This window comes from Salvelinus namaycush, chromosome 8 (genome assembly GCF_016432855.1).
Source record: "Salvelinus namaycush isolate Seneca chromosome 8, SaNama_1.0, whole genome shotgun sequence".
Taxonomy (NCBI): domain Eukaryota; kingdom Metazoa; phylum Chordata; class Actinopteri; order Salmoniformes; family Salmonidae; genus Salvelinus; species Salvelinus namaycush.
Genome location: NC_052314.1, coordinates 41,283,983 through 41,305,341, shown reverse-complemented (window position 1 = coordinate 41,305,341; position 21,359 = coordinate 41,283,983). Strand labels below are relative to the sequence as shown.

Below are 21,359 nucleotides of genomic sequence, written 5' to 3'. Positions count from 1 at the left end.
CCAGCTCGACAGTGAGGAGTCGCACCAGCAAGACCAGCTCGACAGTGCGGGGTCGCACCAGCAAGGCCAGCTCGACAGTGAGGAGTCGCACCAGCAAGGCCAGCTCAACAGTGAGGAGTCGCACCAGCAAGGCCAGCTCGACAGTGAGGAGTCGCACCAGCAAGGCCAGCTCGACAGTGAGGAGTCGCACCAGCAAGGCCAGCTCGACAGTGAGGAGTCGCACCAGCAAGACCAGCTCGACAGTGCGGGGAAAAGACACACGGAACAGTGTGTGCAGAAGGCAATATGATACGCAGGACACCAAGCACTGCAAGTGCAACAAATACACAACACTTTTCTAACAGCAACCTCAAACACCACAGCTCAGACACAACAGCAAATTAACATGGAATGACATCGCAGCAATGGCAGAAATAGCCTGCTGCGTCACATGTTTCAGGGCATAAACTGTTGATACGCTACAGTACATTGAGTTTTCAGTGTGACTCTAGCCAGTCTGGTGGTATACTGTAGCTATATAGGACATATTAAATGACCACATTAAGGTGACAGGCGAGCTGGCATCTGGTACCCATAGAGTGCTCTGGTTCATCCAATATCCTATGCTTTTTAGGTGCAGGGAAATAACATCCAACAAGGCAAGCAGCTAGAATCATTCAAACATCCTTTAATATTGGGTTTATGTTTATAAATAAACAAAGCTTTGTACCAATTCTTCATAATTTGGAGCAGCGTACATTCCAACACGTGCAAACGGAAGTTCTACAAATGTTGAACAGCACGTTATGTGTTGGTTAACATCTCTTTATTGCAAAAGGATAGCAGGAAGGGGGTACATTCATTTAAGATTTTCATGATTTGTTCTTCGCTATAGTGGATAATGAACCTCTGTAAATGTACCAGCACTCTTTGACCTGTGAACTTGTGACCTCATTAGAGAAAGGTAGTGCACAGGGCTAAGGTAAGTGACAGCAGTGGCAGCCTTTGAAATGCTGTAGGACTGTTCCAGTGACTGATAGGGTAGGGCAGCGGAGGGACGAGGGGACCTAGAGTGCACACGGGGGGTTGGCGAGGTCCTCAAACAAAGGCTGCTCTTCGATCCCTCGCGCAAACAGCTTGATCAACTGGCAGTGAACTCTGGCAGGGCAGAAGACAAAGAAAACATTGACTTTCAAACTAAGTCAACAACGCAGCCACTGCTAGCTAGCCTACTTCACCAGCCAGCAGCACTGTATCATTTTAGTCAATAAGATTTTCTGCAACGTAAGCTTAACTTTCTGAACATTCGAGACGTGTAGTCCACTTGTCATTCCAATCTCCTTTGCATTAGCGTAGCCTCTTCTGTAGCCTGTCAACTATGTGTCTGTCTATCCCTCTTCTCTCCTCTCTGCACAGACCATACAAACGCTTCACACCGCGTGGCCACCGCCACTCTAACCTGGTGGTCCCAGCGCGCACGACCCACGTGGAGTTCCAGGTCTCCGGCAGCCTCTGGAACTGCCGATCTGCGGCCAACAAGGCAGAGTTCATCTCAGCCTATGCTTCCCTCCAGTCCCTCGACTTCTTGGCACTGACGGAAACATGGATTACCACAGATAACACTGCTACTCCTACTGCTCTCTCCTCGTCTGCCCACGTGTTCTCGCACACCTCGAGAGCTTCTGGTCAGCGGGGTGGTGGCACTGGGATCCTCATCTCTCCCAAGTGGACATTCTCTCTTTCTCCCCTGACCCATCTGTCTATCGCCTCCTTTGAATTCCATGCTGTCACAGTTACCAGCCCTTTCAAGCTTAACATCCTTATCATTTATCGTCCCCCAGGTTCCCTTGGAGAGTTCATCAATGAGCTTGACGCCTTGATAAGTTCCTTTCCTGAGGATGGCTCACCTCTCACAGTTCTGGGTGACTTTAACCTCCCCACGTCTACCTTTGACTCATTCCTCTCTGCCTCCTTCTTTCCACTCCTCTCCTCTTTTGACCTCACCCTCTCACCTTCCCCCCCCTACTCACAAGGCAGGCAATACGCTTGACCTCATCTTTTACTAGATTCTGTTCTTCCACTAATCTCATTGCAACTCCCCTCCAAGTCTCCGACCACTACCTTGTATCCTTTTCCCTCTCGCTCTCATCCAACACTTCCCACACTGCCCCTACTCGGATGGTATCGCGCCGTCCCAACCTTCGCTCTCTCTCCCCTGCTACTCTCTCCTCTTCCATCCTATCATCTCTTCCCTCTGCTCAAACCTTTTCCAACCTATCTCCTGATTCTGCCTCCTCAACCCTCCTCTCCTCCCTTTCTGCATCCTTTAACTCTCTATGTCCCCTATCCTCCAGGCCGGCTCAATCCTCCCCTCCTGCTCCGTGGCTCGACGACTCATTGCGAGCTCACAGAACAGGGCTCCGGGCAGCCGAGCGGAAATGGAGGAAAACTCGCCTCCCTGCGGACCTGGCATCCTTTCACTCCCTCCTCTCTACATTCTCCTCTTCTGTCTCTGCTGCTAAAGCCACTTTCTACCACTCTAAATTCCAAGCATCTGCCTCTAACCCTAGGAAGCTCTTTGCCACCTTCTCCTCCCTCCTGAATCCTCCTCCCCCTCCCTCCCCCTCCTCCCTCTCTGCGGATGACTCGTCAACCATTTTGAAAAGAAGGTCGACGACATCCGATCCTCGTTTGCTAAGTCAAACGACACCGCTGGTTCTGCTCACACTGCCCTACCCTGTGCTTTGACCTCTTTCTCCCCTCTCTCTCCAGATGAAATCTCGCGTCTTGTGACGGCCGGCCGCCCAACAACCTGCCCGCTTGACCCTATCCCCTCCTCTCTTCTCCAGACCATTTCCGGAGACCTTCTCCCTTACCTCACCTCGCTCATCAACTCATCCTTGACCGCTGGCTACGTCCCTTCCGCCTTCAAGAGAGCGAGAGTTGCACCCCTTCTGAAAAAACCTACACTCGATCCCTCCGATGTCAACAACTACAGACCAGTATCCCTTCTTTCTTTTCTCTCCAAAACTCTTGAACGTGCCGTCCTTGGCCAGCTCTCCTGCTATCTCTCTCAGAATGACCTTCTTGATCCAAATCAGTCAGGTTTCAAGACTAGTCATTCAACTGAGACTGCTCTTCTCTGTGTCACGGAGGCGCTCCGTACTGCTAAAGCTAACTCTCTCTCCTCTGCTCTCATCCTTCTAGACCTATCGGCTGCCTTTGATACTGTGAACCATCAGATCCTCCTCTCCACCCTCTCCGAGTTGGGCATCTCCGGCGCGGCCCACGCTTGGATTGCGTCCTACCTGACAGGTCGCTCCTACCAGGTGGCGTGGCGAGAATCTGTCTCCGCACCACGTGCTCTCACCACTGGTGTCCCCCAGGGCTCTGTTCTAGGCCCTCTCCTATTCTCGCTATACACCAAGTCACTTGGCTCTGTCATATCCTCACATGGTCTCTCCTATCATTGCTATGCAGACGACACACAATTAATCTTCTCCTTTCCCCCTTCTGATAACCAGGTGGCGAATCGCATCTCTGCATGTCTGGCAGACATATCAGTGTGGATGACGGATCACCACCTCAAGCTGAACCTCGGCAAGACGGAGCTGCTCTTCCTCCCGGGGAAGGACTGCCCGTTCCATGATCTCGCCATCACGGTTGACAACTCCATTGTGTCCTCCTCCCAGAGTGCTAAGAACCTTGGCGTGATCCTGGACAACACCCTGTCGTTCTCAACTAACATCAAGGCGGTGACCCGTTCCTGTAGGTTCATGCTCTACAACATTCGCAGAGTACGACCCTGCCTCACACAGGAAGCGGCGCAGGTCCTAATCCAGGCACTTGTCATCTCCCGTCTGGATTACTGCAACTCGCTGTTGGCTGGGCTCCCTGCCTGTGCCATTAAACCCCTACAACTCATCCAGAACGCCGCAGCCCGTCTGGTGTTCAACCTTCCCAAGTTCTCTCACGTCACCCCGCTCCTCCGCTCTCTCCACTGGCTTCCAGTTGAAGCTCGCATCCGCTACAAGACCATGGTGCTTGCCTACGGAGCTGTGAGGGGAACGGCACCTCCGTACCTTCAGGCTCTGATCAGGCCCTACACCCAAACAAGGGCACTGCGTTCATCCACCTCTGGCCTGCTCGCCTCCCTACCTCTGAGGAAGTACAGCTCCCGCTCAGCCCAGTCAAAACTGTTCGCTGCTCTGGCACCCCAATGGTGGAACAAACTCCCCCACGACGCCAGGTCAGCGGAGTCAATCACCACCTTCCGGAAACACCTGAAACACCACCTCTTTAAGGAATACCTAGGATAGGATAAAGTAATCCTTCTAACCCCCCCCCCCCCCCCCCCCCCTTAAAAGAGTTAGATGCACTATTGTAAAGTGGTTGTTCCACTGGATATCATAAGGTGAATGCACCAACTTGTAAGTCGCTCTGGATAAGAGCGTCTGCTAAATGACTTAAATGTAAATGTAAATGTCAGGGAAAAAAACTAAGGCAGGAATTCAATTCAAATGTTGAAGACAGCACAGTGCAGGAAATAAACTTTTAGAAGTGTGTTATATTTCCATGTAGAGGGGTGCGTACCCGACTTCAATGGCAGCGTGGGGGAGGATCTCGCCGTCACAGTTCCAGCTGCTATAGGCAGGGCTGCAGCTGCAGGCCGGGTGGTCCCGGCAGATCTGGCTGAAGAGCTGCTTGCCGTTCTCCCTCAGGTCCAGCTCCGAGTCGTTTTGGCAGTGGCGCGGCGTGAAGCGGAAGCGCCGCACACGGTGCACCTCTACAAAGGTCATGTCAAACTGAAGGGGGGAGGAACAGAAGTGAGAAAGTGAAATCCCTGGTACAGGAAAGTGGCGAGTTAACCATCTCATGCAATCACTGCTATGGACCCGGGTTGGAGTACCCACAGAAATCAAGAAACCATTGCAGTAGCCCCATCCAGTGTGGAGCACTTGCGTACGAGGATGAGGTCGGTGGTGCCGTCAGCAAGGTGGGCGGCGGGGGACAGGCCCTTGGGGCTACGGGGACAGGCACAGCTCATACTGGCTGCGTTGATGGCCAGGAACTTCCCTCTGACCACCCCCCACCCCACTTCATATTCTGGGATAGAGCAGAACCAGAGGTTGGGGCTTTGTGGTGAAAACATTGAGCAGGTTTCAGTAGAGACCCATAGCGTGTGGAGTTGAGGCCATATGTTAGTTCAGGCAGAGATACTGTACCTACCTGTGTCTGAGACATCTGGAGCCGTCTTGGATTCCTCTGGGGAATCCCCTGAATACAGCTGCCCGATGTGCTGGCATATGAAGCACCTGGAAAGCAGGAATGGAGTTGGCTAGCCAAGTGAGCAATCTCCTTTGCACCATCTAGACAAACATGTAATACTAAACTACACAACAGGTTGTACGTGTACAGTATTACATACCCAGCTCTACACCTGGTCTTGTCTCGCGGTGTTCCCAGTATGTCAGTTGCTGGTAGAAAAGACACAGCCCCTTCATAGTGGTGATGTGTCAGAAACGTCTTAAAACCTGCACAAAACGACATCATGCCATATCACTAGCAACATACTACCGCAACAGTACCAATGGTTGTATTTCCTAAAACAGCTAAAGCTACTCCTCTGACCCACCTGAAAAGTCGTATCTGGCTGGTCCCATCCAGCGTTTCCTCTCGCTGTCTGCCAGCACGTCGCCGTAGAAACCGTATCCAAGCAGGGAGACGGAATAACTCAGGAATGTGTTGTTGTGATGGACCAAGCACACGTCCATTGGCTGGGAGTCTCCTGTGAAGACACGCACCCCCCAAGTCTAGTATGAGTGATCCTCCACAGATACTGTGTGTGTGGGGTAGTGTCTTAAAGAGGTGTGATGACACACTATGTCCTTTTACTATAAAAAACACACCTGCACACCCATCCATCCACACTGCAGTTTCCTCTTATCTCAAAAGCTTTGAATAAGTAGGTCACGGCTGTCACTTGTTGGTCAGCTGAGTGTGCCATAGCGATAACATAGAAGTGACAAACACGAGACATTTCTATTCACAATGAATCTCCAGGAATGACCTGGAACAGTGATAAAGAATGCTTATGCTACTAGTCTGTGCTGTATAAAAATGTCAGTTACACTATTTTTAAAGGCAATTTAATTGGAAGTGCTGTTAATATTTCAATATAGATAACTGCACCCACCCACTATGACATGTAAAGCTGAGGTCACAGGGTCATTGATGCCGACAGTGGCATAGCAGATGCAGTCCGTTGAACCTGGATACCACACAAAACAAGACAATGATACATTATGTTCCTGCCTACACAGACAAAAGCTAGCAGTGTGTGTGTGTAATAATAATAATTTGGTGGGTGCTTAAAACTGTCCTCTCTCATACATGTACAAGTGTGTACTAACATGCATGCGTGTATTGGAAATGTTTTTTATTTTTTGTTGCATATCCCAACACCCTTGGAGAGTGGGATCACGGCCAGGGTGTGTGTGTGTGTGTGTGTAAGATGGAAAAATGGAACGCGGAAATCAACACAGACAGTGTAGTGTACATGAAATGGACCTCATGGTTGACATTAGTTTGTAAACTTACGCAGTCATGTCATAAACTGAGCTATTGATGTGATCATTGCTGTGTAAACATAGTGGTATGTGTGTTTTTACTTTATTAGAATCCCAATAGCTGTTGCACATGCAGGAGCTACTCTTCCACATAAAACAAAATACATGACAGAGTACAGAATAGCTATAGACAAGAACATTGTTACATTAAATCAAAAATATTAAATATAAATAAGATTCTATATTGTCAAGACACCAAGAGAGGAGAATGCTTGCAGATGGCATGTATAGAATGTGTACATGCATGTGCTTGTGAATGTCTGCGTGTGGTCTTGACTAACCTGCGGATATAATGCCGATGCGGAGACTACAGGGTACCAGCTTCTCCTCCGGGCTGTTCTGGTCCACTCCGTTATCCCTGTGTTCGAGAGACCAGGCCGTGAACTATCTCGCTGAACATGCCGTCCCCGCCCACACACACCACTCTGCATAGAGGTCAAAGGTCATGTAACACAGAGGTCAGAACAACAAAACTGATCTTTTTGTTTGTCGTTTGAGATTAATATACTTGACCAGGGGTGTTTTTAGTTCAACTGTGATTGGTTGAATATGATTTAGTGACGGTTGAGCTGAAAACCAGACTACAAAGAGGTCTTTAAAACAGACCTTTGATTACTATAGCGACAATGACATTGAGAACATCTCCATCCTCGACTCACCCATCATATTTCTTTAACTCCGCCTCTGTCTTCAGGTGGTCCCTGGCATGATTGGCATGCTCTGTAACTATGACAACAAATGACCAGGAAAGAGTTAGACGTCTTAGCATGCTTCACGTTTGTCTTTCAAGTGCTTCCTGTAGTTGGGATACACTTGAAATGTCAACTTGAACAGGTTAATAATTGATTCATTTATATCGCATGATGTTTTCCTAATTTGTTGCATAAATCGATATTTTGGACTTAAGGAGTAATCATTCACTCGCTTGGAGCAATATATCGACTAAGCATTTTCCATAAAGAAGTCTGAGATAGCAGAAGTCCTAAAGTAGACCTTTTCTCTTCTCTAATTGTTAGACATTGAAACAATTTGTAGCCAAAGGAATAGTTTGATTTTATGTGCAAACATTTTCACACCCATCTTAGATTTATTTTTTTATACAATTGTTCAAATACTGTATCAATATTTGATATCAACCGAAGCAGCTGTATAGTTAAATGCAATTCGTTAAAATATATGACTTTGACAAATGTCCAGTCTTTCGCTAGTCTGAGAAGTAAACGGGATGTAAAGGAATCCAGTATTCATCGACCATCATCCTTTCCAATGAGGAACTAGGATCATAGATGGCGGCCGTAAATTATGTCATATTCCTGTGCGGCCTGAGAGAGCTTGTGCCCATTTGCCTACAGTGAACAATTTGACTTGGCCCATAAAGACTCATCTTTTATTAAATCATGTTTAATGTCTTTGGCAGGAACTCCCCAATCACGTCCGTGGAGATGGAGGCACAGGCGAAGAGAGGCGCGACTTTCTGCTCATAAATGCACTTGCCTTGCTGCTTGCCCCCATAAGGGTTGATGTACACCAGCAAATGCTTGGGTCTGCTAGCTGCAAAAAGTCAAGTGAAAGCAATAGTACTGAACAATTAGTGCTCTTTGAGGTCGGTTCGGTTTCGGTTCGATTATTGAAAAAATAATCACGGTTTTCGCTAATGTATTTAATGCTTTAAAAAATGAAATAACTGCCAAAACATTGAACATATTCCATCGTCTCTGTCAGGTCCACATTGGTAGACATCAATAGAAAAATAGGAAATGACTATGAAATCAAATATCAGTTGTGTATATTAATTCCTTATTTTTCATTCCTTAAAGTCATCTCATCTCTGCTCAGGTAGTAGCAGTCAGCGAGCCAAAACTAACGTTCTCTGTGCTCCCCATACTGTACTGTCTAGTCATTCTATTTAGGTAGCCTATGTTGCAGAGCTGTCTGACGAAATCATTTAACTAGTTCTTCAAAGTAGATAAGGCATACTTTCAAAATGTATCTCCCATTTTTTAAATTCTTCTTCCAAGATGGCATAGCAGTCAGACATCCTTTTGTCCTCGTATTGTCGTGTCCCGTATATATATATATATATATATATATATATATATATATATATATATATATATTATATATATATATATATATATATATATATTATATATTATATATATATATATATATATATATATTTACACCTTTCTTCGCATATCTTTTATATATATTTTTTCCCCAAAAACTCAACTTCAAAACGCTCTCCTGCAACCCGCCTCACCAATTACAAAAAAAAAGTATTATTTACCTCAAATCTGAAAATCCACAATAGAGGCTAGCCAGAAGCTAGCCAGAAGCTAACCAGAAGCTAACCAGAAGCTAGCCAGAAGCTAACAGAAGCTAGCCAGAAGCTAACCAGAAGCTAACCAGAAGCTAACCAGAAGCTAACCAGAAGCTAGCCAGAAGCTAACCAGTTTACTGGCTAACGTTAGTATATCAGCTAACCACGGTTTGTGGTCATCAGCTATTCCTTTAGCTCTATCGCCACTTTTGTACAACGCGACTCAGACCAGAACACACCGAACCTATTTTTCTCCATATCCCCGGATTTCAACCGCAAACTCTGGACATTTACACCTGGATCTCGCAGCTAGCTAGCTGCAAACCGTGTGTCTATTGGCTTACGTCGATCCCGGGGCTTACGTCGATCCCGGAGCTAACATCAATTATTCCGGAGCTAGCCAGCTGAAGAGTTCCATCAGCCACTCCAGGGCTACAATCACCTATCGGGACACGTTTCACTGCCAATGCGGAGCCCCACCGGGCTATCACGACTGACTACCGACGTTATCTGCCCGAGGGATTTATCCAACTGGCACCTCCGTCGCGACCTTACCTGAACGCTCATCTGGGGCCCGCTAATCATTAGCTGTCTTATCGGCTGCTATCTGAATAAGTCTATCGGACAATTTTTCTTGGGTCACTATAACTATATTGATTTTGCCAATTGGATTGATCCCCTCTACCACACGGAACCCCGCTAATCTACCGACGGAAACGCACAAGGTGGCTAAAAACAGACCTCCATCCTATGCTAGCTTGCTACCGATAGCCAGCTACCCGGCCAGCAGTCTGAATCGCCGTGACCCCAACCAACCTCTACTCACTGGACCCTTATGATCACTCGATTAAGCATGCCTCTCCTTAATGTCAATATACCTTGTCCTTTGCTGTTCTGTTTAGTGTTTATTGGCTTATTTCACTGTAGAGCCTCTAGCCCTGCTCACTATACCTTATCCAACCTTTCAGTTCCACCACCCACATATGCGATGACATCACCTGGTTTCAATGATGTTTCTAGAGACAATATCTCTCTCATCATCACTCAATACCTAGGTTTACCTCCACTGTATTCACATCCTACCATACCTTTGTCTGTACATTATTCCTTGAAGCTATTTTATCGCCCCCAGAAACTTCCTTTTACTCTCTGTTCTAGACGACCAATTCTCATAGCTTTTAGCCGTACCCTTATCCTACTCCTCCTCTGGTGATGTAGAGGTGAATCCAGGCCCTGCAGTGCCTACCTCCACTCCTATTCCCCAGGCACTCTCTTTTGATGACTTCGGTAACCGTAATAGCCTTGGTTTCATGCATGTTAACATTAGAAGCCTCCTCCCTAAGTTTGTTTTGTTCACTGCTTTAGCACACTCTGCCAACCCGGATGTTTTAGCCGTGTCTGAATCCTGGTTTAGGAAGACCACCAAAAATTCGGACATTTTCATCCCTAACTACAGCATTTTCAGACACGATAGAACGGCCAAAGGGGGCGGTGTTGCAATCTACTGCAAAGACAGCCTGCAGAGTTCTGTCCTACTATCCAGGTCTGTTCCCAAACAATTTGAACTTATACTTTTAAAAATCCACCTCTCTAAAAACAAGTCTCTCACCGTTGCCGCCTGCTATAGACCACCCTCTGCCCCCAGCTGTGCTCTGGACACCATATGTGAACTGATTGCCCCCCATCTATCTTCAGAGCTCGTGCTGCTAGGCGACCTAAACTGGAACATGCTTAATTAACACCCCAGCCATCCTACAATCTAAGCTTGATGCCCTCAATCTCACACAAATTATCAATGAACCTACCAGGTACCACCCCAAAGCCGTAAACACGGGCACCCTCATAGATATCATCCTAACCAACTTGCCCTCTAAATACACCTCTGCTGTTTTCAACCAAGATCTCAGCGATCACTGCCTCATTGCCTGCATCCGTAATGGGTCAGCGGTCAAACGACCTCCACTCATCACTGTCAAACGCTCCCTGAAACACTTCAGCGAGCAGGCCTTTCTAATCGACCTGGCCGGGGTATCCTGGAAGGATATTGATCTCATCCCATCAGTAGAGGATGCCTGGTTATTTTTTTTAAATGCCTTCCTCACCATCTTAAATAAGCATGCCCCCATTCAAGAAATTTAGAACCAGGAACAGATATAGCCCTTGGTTCTCTCCAAACCTGACTGCCCTTAACCAACACAAAAACATCCTATAGCGTTCTGCATTAGCATCGAACAGCCCCCGTGATATGCAACTTTTCAGGGAAGCTAGAAACCAGGCAGTTAGAAAAGCCAAGGCTAGCTTTTTCAAGCAGAAATTTGCTTCCTGCAACACAAACTCAAAAAAGTTCTGGGACACTGTTAAATCCATGGAGAATAAGAACATCTCCCAGCGGGTGGGTATAATTTGAGGAACGTTCCAACAGGAATCCGTTCCAAAAACTTCGTAAATATCAAGGTTGCCAACAAACAACGCATACAGTCGTATAACAGTAGAATGACATACCGGGTAGGGAGTGAGCTATGTAATTACGTTTTTCACTCACCACGTTTATTCGGAAAAATGTCTCTCTTCGTTCTGGTAGCCTCCACCATTTCTCGTTCGTTGGTTTAGTTATTATTTCCGGTGTTCCTGCATTTGCCGGTGAACTCTGTTGCGCCTCAATTAGGAAATCGCTGTGGTTGAAATGTAACTAATGACCGCTAGCCCCAGTAATTTTTTTTAGCTAGGTGGCTTGTACACAATTGTTACCGATGATACTGTATATACCTACTCTTACTACAGAAACATGCATTTTGCCAAGTTCTCTCTGTATTAATCCTGTTTCCCAAATATAGCAGGTAACTTGTGTCTGTCGATGTTGTTGAGTTCATCTTGCCTAGTTAAATAAAGATTAAATAAATTAGAACATTTAAAATATATACTTTGACCTATTTCAGGTAACCCCAAGATGCTTGATTCACTACACCTGCTTTTGAATAACTTTCCAGTCGTTTTTGCTTTACATTCCGACTTTTGAACGTCTGTTTATTGGACATATATATTAGTGTCTAATAAAAAAGAGCAACTTATGTAAAGCATCCTATCTGTTTTAAGGTTATAGTGTGTGTGTATATATGGGTGTAGTGTAGGTCCTCTTGATGTCCACTAGGTGTCAGCACAGCTTCAATAATGTCACACCAGGTTCACAACATGTTTTCATGTGTAACAAATCAAATTGTATTTGTCACATGCGCCAAATACTACATGTGTAGACCTTGCAGTGAAATGGTGAAATTAAGCCCTTAACCAACAATTTAGTTCTAAGAAAAATAAGAAATAAAAGTAACAAATAATTAAAGATCAGCAGTAAAATAAAAACAACGAGCCTATATACATGGGGTACCGGTACAGAGTCAATGTGTCGGGGCACCTGTTAGTCGAGGAAATTGAGGTGTTCCTTTCAAGTCCAGTGGTGTAAATTACTTAACAAAAATGTATTTAAACTACTCCACTACATTCCGTTTATATCTGTTTTTTTTTGTATCTGTACTTTTACTCTTTCTGTTTCTTTACAACATTAAATTTTACTTCACCACATTTCTAAAGAAAATAATATTTTTTTTACTCAATACAGTGCACCCAAAAGTACTTTTTGCATTTTGAATGCTAAGCCGGACAGGAAAATGGTCCAATTCACACACTTATCAAGAGAACATCCCTGGTCATCCCTACTGCCTCTGATCTAGCAGACTCACTAAACACACGCTTCGTTTGTAAATTATGTCTGAGTGTTCCCATGGCTATTTCTTAAATAAAAATACAAGAGAATTGTGCTGTCTGGTTGGCTTAATATATGGAAGGTCAAATAATTTATACTTTTACCACTGATACTTAAGTATCTTTTAGCAATGACATTTACTTAGTATTTTACTGGGTGACTTTCACTTTTACTTGAGACATTTTCTATTAACATATCTTTACTTTTACTCAAGTATGACAATTGGGTACTTTTTCAACCACTGTTCAAGACGTTTAGCACCCAATACCCAACATTCCCTTGGTGGCTTGAAGTAGGAGTGCTGAACTAGGATCTGTTTAGCATTTGTGAGTAGAATGAATAACATTACTTTGACGGGGGGTGGGGGGTACTGATTCCAGTTCAGCACTCTTAGCCTGAGACATTTCATAAATGCGTACAGAGGAGCACTTTTCTACGATCAGCTTTGCCTAGATCATTCTGAATCAGTTGTCTCTGGAATAAGATTATATGGACTGGGGTGGGTTTGATCATAGATCAGCACTCCTACTCAACACCAGTTGCTGTACCCTAACATTTTATAATCCAATTTCCCTTGCTGTCTATGTCCTTCCGGAACCCCACCTCAACATTGTTCTGTCAAGGCAACAAAAGCAAGTTGGCATGCTCTTGAAAGGAATTTAACTCATAACCTCTCCTTTGGGAATTCACCACCATAACTACTACTACAACTATTTTTAAACTATCTTAACATGTGGCTTTCTTCAGGGGTACCAAGACTAGGAACACCTTTCAATGGTCTACAAAGAATGGCCCCAGGTCAAAGTTGGCTTTTGCAGAGAATGGTTGTATTGTTACTCCACAGCATAGTATGTTATCACAACTCTATTGAAATGACATTTGAAACAAGGTGTCACTTCATTCTTGCTATTTGATGGGAACTAGCCCCTTTTCCCCTACATACCTCTTGTTTGCTCTTTCAGGCCCACAAAGGCAACAAGAAAGAAGTTACTACATTAACTGTTTCTCTGAGATTTGAGCTCTCAAACTCTGGCTTGGGGAGCAAACACCATAACCACTACTCTACCAGACAGACAGAGACTAAATGTTAAGGGGTACTTCAAAATGCACACATCAAAGACAACATTTCAGAGCTTGGAGAATGGTGTGGGGGCTTGTACTTCTTGGGTCCACCAACCGTTCCTCAATCTTCTTCTGATGACTACAAACATAGATTATGAATCTTCAAAACCTACACTATAGGATGGATGTGTTTAGGAACGGGGGACGAAATTCAAAAGGGACGTGTTTCCAATTACTAGCAAATAGACCCTAGAAATGTTATTCCAACATCTTAATATTGGAACTTTGTCCCTTCATTTGCCTACTACTGTCTATAAGCTATCATAACATGTGGGTTTTTTCTTGGGGACAAGGTATCGGAACGCTTTTGAATGGTCTACAAAGCATGCCCCCAGGTCAAAGTTGGCTTTTTGCAGACAAGGATAATATTGTTACTCCACGACATAGTATGTTATCACAACTCTGTTAAAAGGACATTCTATACAAGGTGTCACTTCAGTCCTTCTATTTGATGGGAACTAGCCCCTACCCCCCTACACACCTCAAATTAGCTCTTTCATGCCAACAAAAGGCAACATAAAAAATGGCTCTCTAAAAATTGCTCTTCTCAGATTTGAACTCTCAAACTCTGGTTTGGGGAGCAAACACCATAACCACTTCTCTACCAGACAGACAGACTCCTTTTTCTTTTTCACATGCTATAACCTAACAACCTTATTCTAAAATCGATTACATTAATATTTTCCCTCAATCTACACACAATACCCTATGATGACAAAGTAAATATCGGGTTTATACATTTTAGCAAATGAATCACAAATAAAAAACAGAAATACCTTATTTACATAATGATTCTTCCCCTTTGCAATGAGTCTCAAATTGAGCTCAGGTGCATCCTGTTTCCATTGATCATCCTAGAGCTGTTTCTACAACTTCATTGGAGTACAGCTATGGTAAATTCAATTGATTTGACATGATTTGGAAAGGCACACACCTGTCTATATAAGGTCCCACAGTTGACAGTGCATGCCAGAGCAAAAACCAAGCCAAATCAAATTATATTTGTCACATGCGCCGAATACAACAGCTGTGGACCTTACCGTGAAGGTCTTACTTACAAGCCCTTAACCAACAATGCAGGTCAAGAAATAGTTAAGAAAAGTTTTAATAAACTAAAGTCAATTTTTTTTATTAAATCCATAAGTAACACAAGACAATTACATAACAATAACGAGGCTATATACATGGGGTACCGGTACCGAGTCAATGTGCGGGGGTACAGGTTAGTTGAGGTCATTTGTAAAGTGACTTTGCATTTATAATTAACAGTGAGTAGCAGCAGTGTAAAAACACTGGGGGGGTGGGGGCTCTGACTATTTTTTGGCCCTTCCTGTGACAACGCTTAGTAAATAGGTCCTTGATGTCAGGAAGCCTTGCCCCAGTAATGTACTGGGCCGTACGCACTACCCTCTGTAGCGCCTTATGGCCAGATGCCCAGCAGTTGCCGTACCAGGCGGTTATACAACCTCTCAGGATGCTCTCGATGGTGCAGCTGTAGAACTTTTTGAGGATCTGGGGATCCATGCTAAATATTGTCAGTCTCCTGAGGGGGAAAGGTTTTGTCGTGCCCTCTTCACAACTGTGTTGGTGTGTTTCGACCATGATAGTTTGTTGGTGATGTGGACACCAAGGAACTTGGAACTCTCGACTCGCTCCACTTCAGCCCTGTCGATGTTAATGGGGGCCTGTTCGGCCCTCCTTTTCCTAAAGTCCACGATCAGCCCCTTTGTCTTGCTCACATTGAGGGAGAGGTTGTTGTCATCAGGCCAGGAAGTCCTGAGGTATGGTTCTAGGGCTCAGGTCCTCTGGGAGGGGAGGGAGAGGGAGAGAGAGAGAGAATTACAGGGTGCATGAGACAGGAGAAATACTCCAGATATAATAGATTGACCCTAGCCCTCTGACACAAACTTTTGCAGCATAAATACTGGAGGCTGAGATACGAGGGGTAGGGAGACACTGTGGCCATGTCCTATGATTTCCCCGGACAGGGCCTATGATGTAGTGGACCCTACCAGAAAACATTTAGTTACTTTTTGCATTTATTATGCTTTAAGTCTTACGTATACACAAGAACAACACATTTCTAAATTTTGGTGAAAGTTGGCCATTAGCTAACCACAACTTTCCTGTCAAAGACATTCATGAACTACAACTTGACGATCTGACAGTGTGGGGTAGAGAAATTCCAACTAACGGGTGAAAAATTCACCAGGTTCTTTCTGTGTATATGCAGAACAGTATACAAATACACTAATAATACATCCAGTCTCTGGTTATTGGTGATACTTTCCATTCTGCCCTATTGTGACCTTTGACCCCTTGCAAAGGGCCTTACATTTCCACATTCTGGATGACATCCTGCTGAACTTTCATTGTTTGATCTAGCGTGTGAAAAATGTTTTCCCTCTAACTTGTCCCATGTGGGCTGACCTACGATGCAGTTAGATGGAAAGGTGCTACTTGATGTAGACATGACATGTGATTTGGGATGAGGGGAAATGTCAATCAATGACAATTGTAATTGCTAATTTATTCTGCACATTGCTATATTTGTTCATGTAGACATTGAATATGTTTCATATGTGGGTGATGCATTTCATTTGTAATTCTTAATTTGTCCTTTTGAAATATATTTAACATCATTTGGTGGGATGTCTGTAAGAAATCACTTTCAATTTAGTGTAATGACATCAAACATTCACTTCTCCTGTACATAATATAATTCACTATTCGCCATAAATGTAAAAGCATTAGATTGGCGTATGCATGGCCCAAAAGGAGTTTCCACCATATTTCCTGTTCATGCAGAGAATTGAAAGGGGGCACTTTGGGAGAACTGAGATGTTTGATACAAATTACTGAGCAACTCCTTCCTCCCTCCTTGAAGTAATCATTGCTTAGACATGAATGGGCAGGTGAAACCAAGGGCTCCACTACATGGCATTAACCTGTCTAGTCATTTCTAATCAGTGATTACTCCTTAGGAGGACAAAAGGAGGGATATATGTAAAGATTGAGCGAGCCACTACTGTCAGCTACACAACCCAATCCTGTTATTTGCATATAATATACTTTTGACCTCTCACCTGTATATTGTCTGTAACCATTCCACAGATATCTTGTACAGTGGAAACACTTGAGCCTCTGCCTCGTCCACATCAGCAATAACTCATCACTCCTACTCCAGATAAATTCATTAGCATGAAGTTTGATACCCATATGACCCCACTCAACCCCAGGGGCCAAGTGTTAACATTCCATCTAACCTGGGGCCTTACGTATCAACTGTCTCAGAGTAGGAGTGTTCCTCTCGGATCAGTTTTGCAGTTTACAACAAGAATAAGATTATAAACACATCCTATATCAACAATTACTGTGAGATGATTTGTGGATGAAGTCCCAGGTCCCCCTCTGTCCATGTTATGTTGTTCATTTTGATCTTAACATGGCTTTTGGGGGCCCTAACCAATATTTGGTTTGGGGGCTGCCCACCTCGCTGGCAAAATGTTGTAGTGCCCTCCCCCCTCTTGATGGTGGAGAGAAATTGAAATTGTTGAATTATTTACATTTCAATTGTGGCCATTTTGCCATTGTGCAGGGAAAGGTTTAGCAATTTTGAATACATTTCATGCAATTAGACTCATTTTGCCATGGAGCAGAGAAAAAGTGCAGTATTACAGTGAATTTGCTGCAATTCTACACATTTTGCCAAGATTTATGCAATGTTAACCATGTCTGAGTGAGAGTGACTAACACAATCATTGGGGGCCTCCTGGAGGTCAGGGCCCTTGGGCACATGCCCCTGCGTGCCCAGTCGGTATCGTGCCATTATTACAAGAAGTTTAGATAACTGGCTAGACTAACTTAGCAATCTACATTTTTGTAGCTGACATGGCTAATTGTGACTCGGTGACTGGCAATATTTGTTCTGATATTTACTATATACATTTTTAGGATTGTGTGTTTTGTATTGTTAGGTATTACTGCATTGTTGGAGCTAGAAACCAACATTTTGCTGCCCGTACGATAACATATGTGTATGTAACTTTTATTTGCTAACCAACTGCTGATGCACAACCAAATCTCTAAATTTCACCTTGTGTATTTTACTATTGTAGCACAACAGTAAGTGACCGCTGTTAAAAAATAAATAATAATGATAATAATGGTCGGTGGCCTCCTAGCTACTGCTTATGTGGATTATGCCTGCAGCCCACTGTGGTTATGCGTCATAGCGCAATTCCATCCTCACTGGAAGTAATCATTGCTTAGACATGATTGGGCAAGTCATGTATTTAGAAATGATCATTGATTACAGGGGGGATATGGTTAAAAAAATACTACTGTAATTCACTTTCAATCCATGTTCTTTACATTCAATGTCAAATTCTGTATACTGATTATTTCCATTTAAAAATAAGTAACTGATGTAGAATGTAGCAGGTCTCAATTTAATTCTGAATGGACCCCAATCTAGCTTGGAAAACTATTTGAAGCACTAGGGGACATTTCTCCATATAACATTCCATATAGTTAGCCTGTAACTGTCTGGAAAACTTGTCCTATGTGTCATCTCCATACTAATCAGAATGCCAAAAAGAAAGAGGGCCTCAACTTTTGATGACATTGCCTCAGTTGTTAAAAGACTAGGCCTCTCACCAGACGAAGTTAGAGCAGCGTGCTACCATCAGGAAAATGATTATTTTCTGTGCAGAAATGGTTGAAGAGGCCAAGGCAGTCATTAAATGCAAACCAAGAAGCACACATTTTTCACTATGATACCACGTTTGACCTGGGCAATTTTTATGTTTCGCCCCTTGTTTTCCGTCATGTAGCATTTCAAGAGGCACCTGTCCTGATACAGTATCATCGGTAACAATTGTGTACAAGCAACCTAGCTAAAAAAAAAATACTGGGGCTAGCGGTCATTAGTTACATTTCAACCACAGCGATTTCCTAATTGAGGCGCAACAGAGTTCACCGGCAAATGCAGGAACACCGGAAATAATAACTAAACCAACGAACGAGAAATGGTGGAGGCTACCAGAACGAAGAGAGACATTTTTCCGAATAAACGTGGTGAGTGAAAAACGTAATTACATAGCTCACTCCCTACCCGGTATGTCATTCTACTGTTATACGACTGTATGCGTTGTTTGTTGGCAACCTTGATATTTACGAAGTTTTTGGAACGGATTCCTGTTGGAACGTTCCTCAAATTATACCCACCCTCTCCCAGCTGCCCACTGCACTGACGATAGGAAACACTGTCACCACCGACAAATCCACTATAATTGAGAATTTCAATAAGCATTTTTCTACGGCTGGCCATGCTTTCCACCTGGCTACCCCTACCCAGGTCAACAGCACTGCACCCCCCACAGCTACTCGCCCAAGCCTTCCCCATTTCTCTTTCTCCCAAATCCAGTCAGCTGATGTTCTGAAAGAGCTGCAAAATCTGGACCCCTACAAATCAGCTGGGGCTAGATAATCTGGACCCTTTCTTTCTAAAATTATCTGCTGAAATTGTTGCCACCCCTATTACTAGCCTGTTCAACCTCTCTTTCGTGTCGTCTGAGATTCCCAAAGATTGGAAAGCAGCTGCGGTCATCCCCCTCTTCAAAGGGGGGGACACTCTTGACCCAAACTGCTACAGACCTATATCTATCCTACCCTGCCTTTCTAAGGTCTTCGAAAGCCAAGTCAACAAACAGATTACCGACCATTTCGAATCCCACCATACCTTCTCCGCTATGCAATCTGGTTTCAGAGCTGGTCATGGGTGCACCTCAGCCACGCTCAAGGTCCTAAACGATATCTTAACCGCCATCGATAAGAAACAATACTGTGCAGCTGTATTCATTGACCTGGCCAAGGCTTTCGACTCTGTCAATCACCACATCCTCATCGGCAAACTCAACAGCCTTGGTTTCTCTAATGATTGCCTCGACTGGTTCACCAACTACTTCTCTGATAGAGTTCAGTGTGTCAAATCGGAGGGTCTGTTGTCCGGGCCTCTGGCAGTCTCTATGGGGGTGCCACAGGATTCAATTCTTGGACCGACTCTCTTCTCTGTATACATCAATGATGTCGTTCTTGCTGCTGGTGAGTCTCTGATCCACCTCTACGCAGACGACACTATTCTGTATACTTCTGGCCCTTTGGACACTGTGTTAACAACCCTCCAGGCAAGCTTCAATGCCATACAACTCTCCTTCCGTGGCCTCCAATTGCTCTTTAATACAAGTAAAACTAAATGCATGCTCTTCAACCGATCGCTGCCTGCACCTGCCCGCCTGTCCAACATCACTACTCTGGACGGCTCTTACTTAGAATATGTGGACAACTACAAATACCTAGGTGTCTAGTTAGACTGTAAACTCTCCTTCCAGACTCACATCAAACATCTCCAATCCAAAGTTAAATCTAGAATTGGCTTCCTATTCCGCAACAAAGCATCCTTCACTCATGCTGCCAAACATACCCTTGTAAAACTGACCATCCTACCAATCCTCGACTTCGATGATGTCATTTACAAAATAGCCTCCAATACCCTACTCAATAAATTGAATGCAGTCTATCACAGCGCCATCCGTTTTGTCACCAAAGCCCCATATACTACCCACCGCTGCGACCTGTACACTCTCGTTGGCTGGCCCTCGCTTCATACTCGTCGCCAAACCCACTGGCTCCAGGTCATCTACAAGACCCTGCTAGGTAAAGTCCCCCATTATCTCAGCTCGCTGGTCACCATAGCAGCACCCACCTGTAGCACGCGCTGCAGCAGGTATATCTCTGGTCACCCCCAAAACCAATTCTTCCTTTGGCCGCCTCTCCTTCCAGTTCTCTGCTGCCAATGACTGGAACGAACTACAAAAATTCTCTGAAACTGGAAACACTTATCTCCCTCACTAGCTTTAAGCACCAGCTGTCAGAGCAGCTCATAGATTACTGCACCTGTACATAGCCCATATATAATTTAGCCCAAACAACTACCTCTTTCCCTACTGTATTTATTTTGCGCCTTTGCACCCCATTATTTTTATCTCTACTTTGCACATTCTTCCACTGCAAACCAACCATTCCAGTGTTTTTACTTGCTATATTGTATTTACTTCGCCACCATGGCCTTTTTTATATTTTAATTTTATATTTTTTTGCCTTCACCTCCCTTATCTCACCTTACTTGCTCACATTGTATATAGACTTATTTTTCTACTGTATTATTGACTGTTTGTTTTACTCCATGTGTAACTCTGTGTTGTTGTATGTGTCGAACTGCTTTGCTTTATCTTGGCCAGGTCGCAATTGTAAATGAGAACGTGTTCTCAATTTGCCTACCTGGTTAAATAAAAGGGATATAAAAAAATATATATAAAAAAACATTTGTGTACAATTTTCTGTGTGCATCTAACATAGCAAGCGTAAAAGTGTATCCGTCCAGAGATCTGTATATAATGATGTCTCTGCCCTAACAATGGGAGTTGTTGTCAAAGGCAGGCGACAAGTTGAGGTCCAAAATAAGAACATAGAAACACATTGGGCTTAT

General features: G+C 44.2%; 1 pseudogene; it reads right to left on the bottom strand.

The window, feature by feature from the left end:
* Positions 1-660: 660 nt before the first annotated feature.
* LOC120052126 lies at positions 661-11,547 on the bottom strand (annotated as a pseudogene).
* Positions 11,548-21,359: the final 9,812 nt, after the last annotated feature.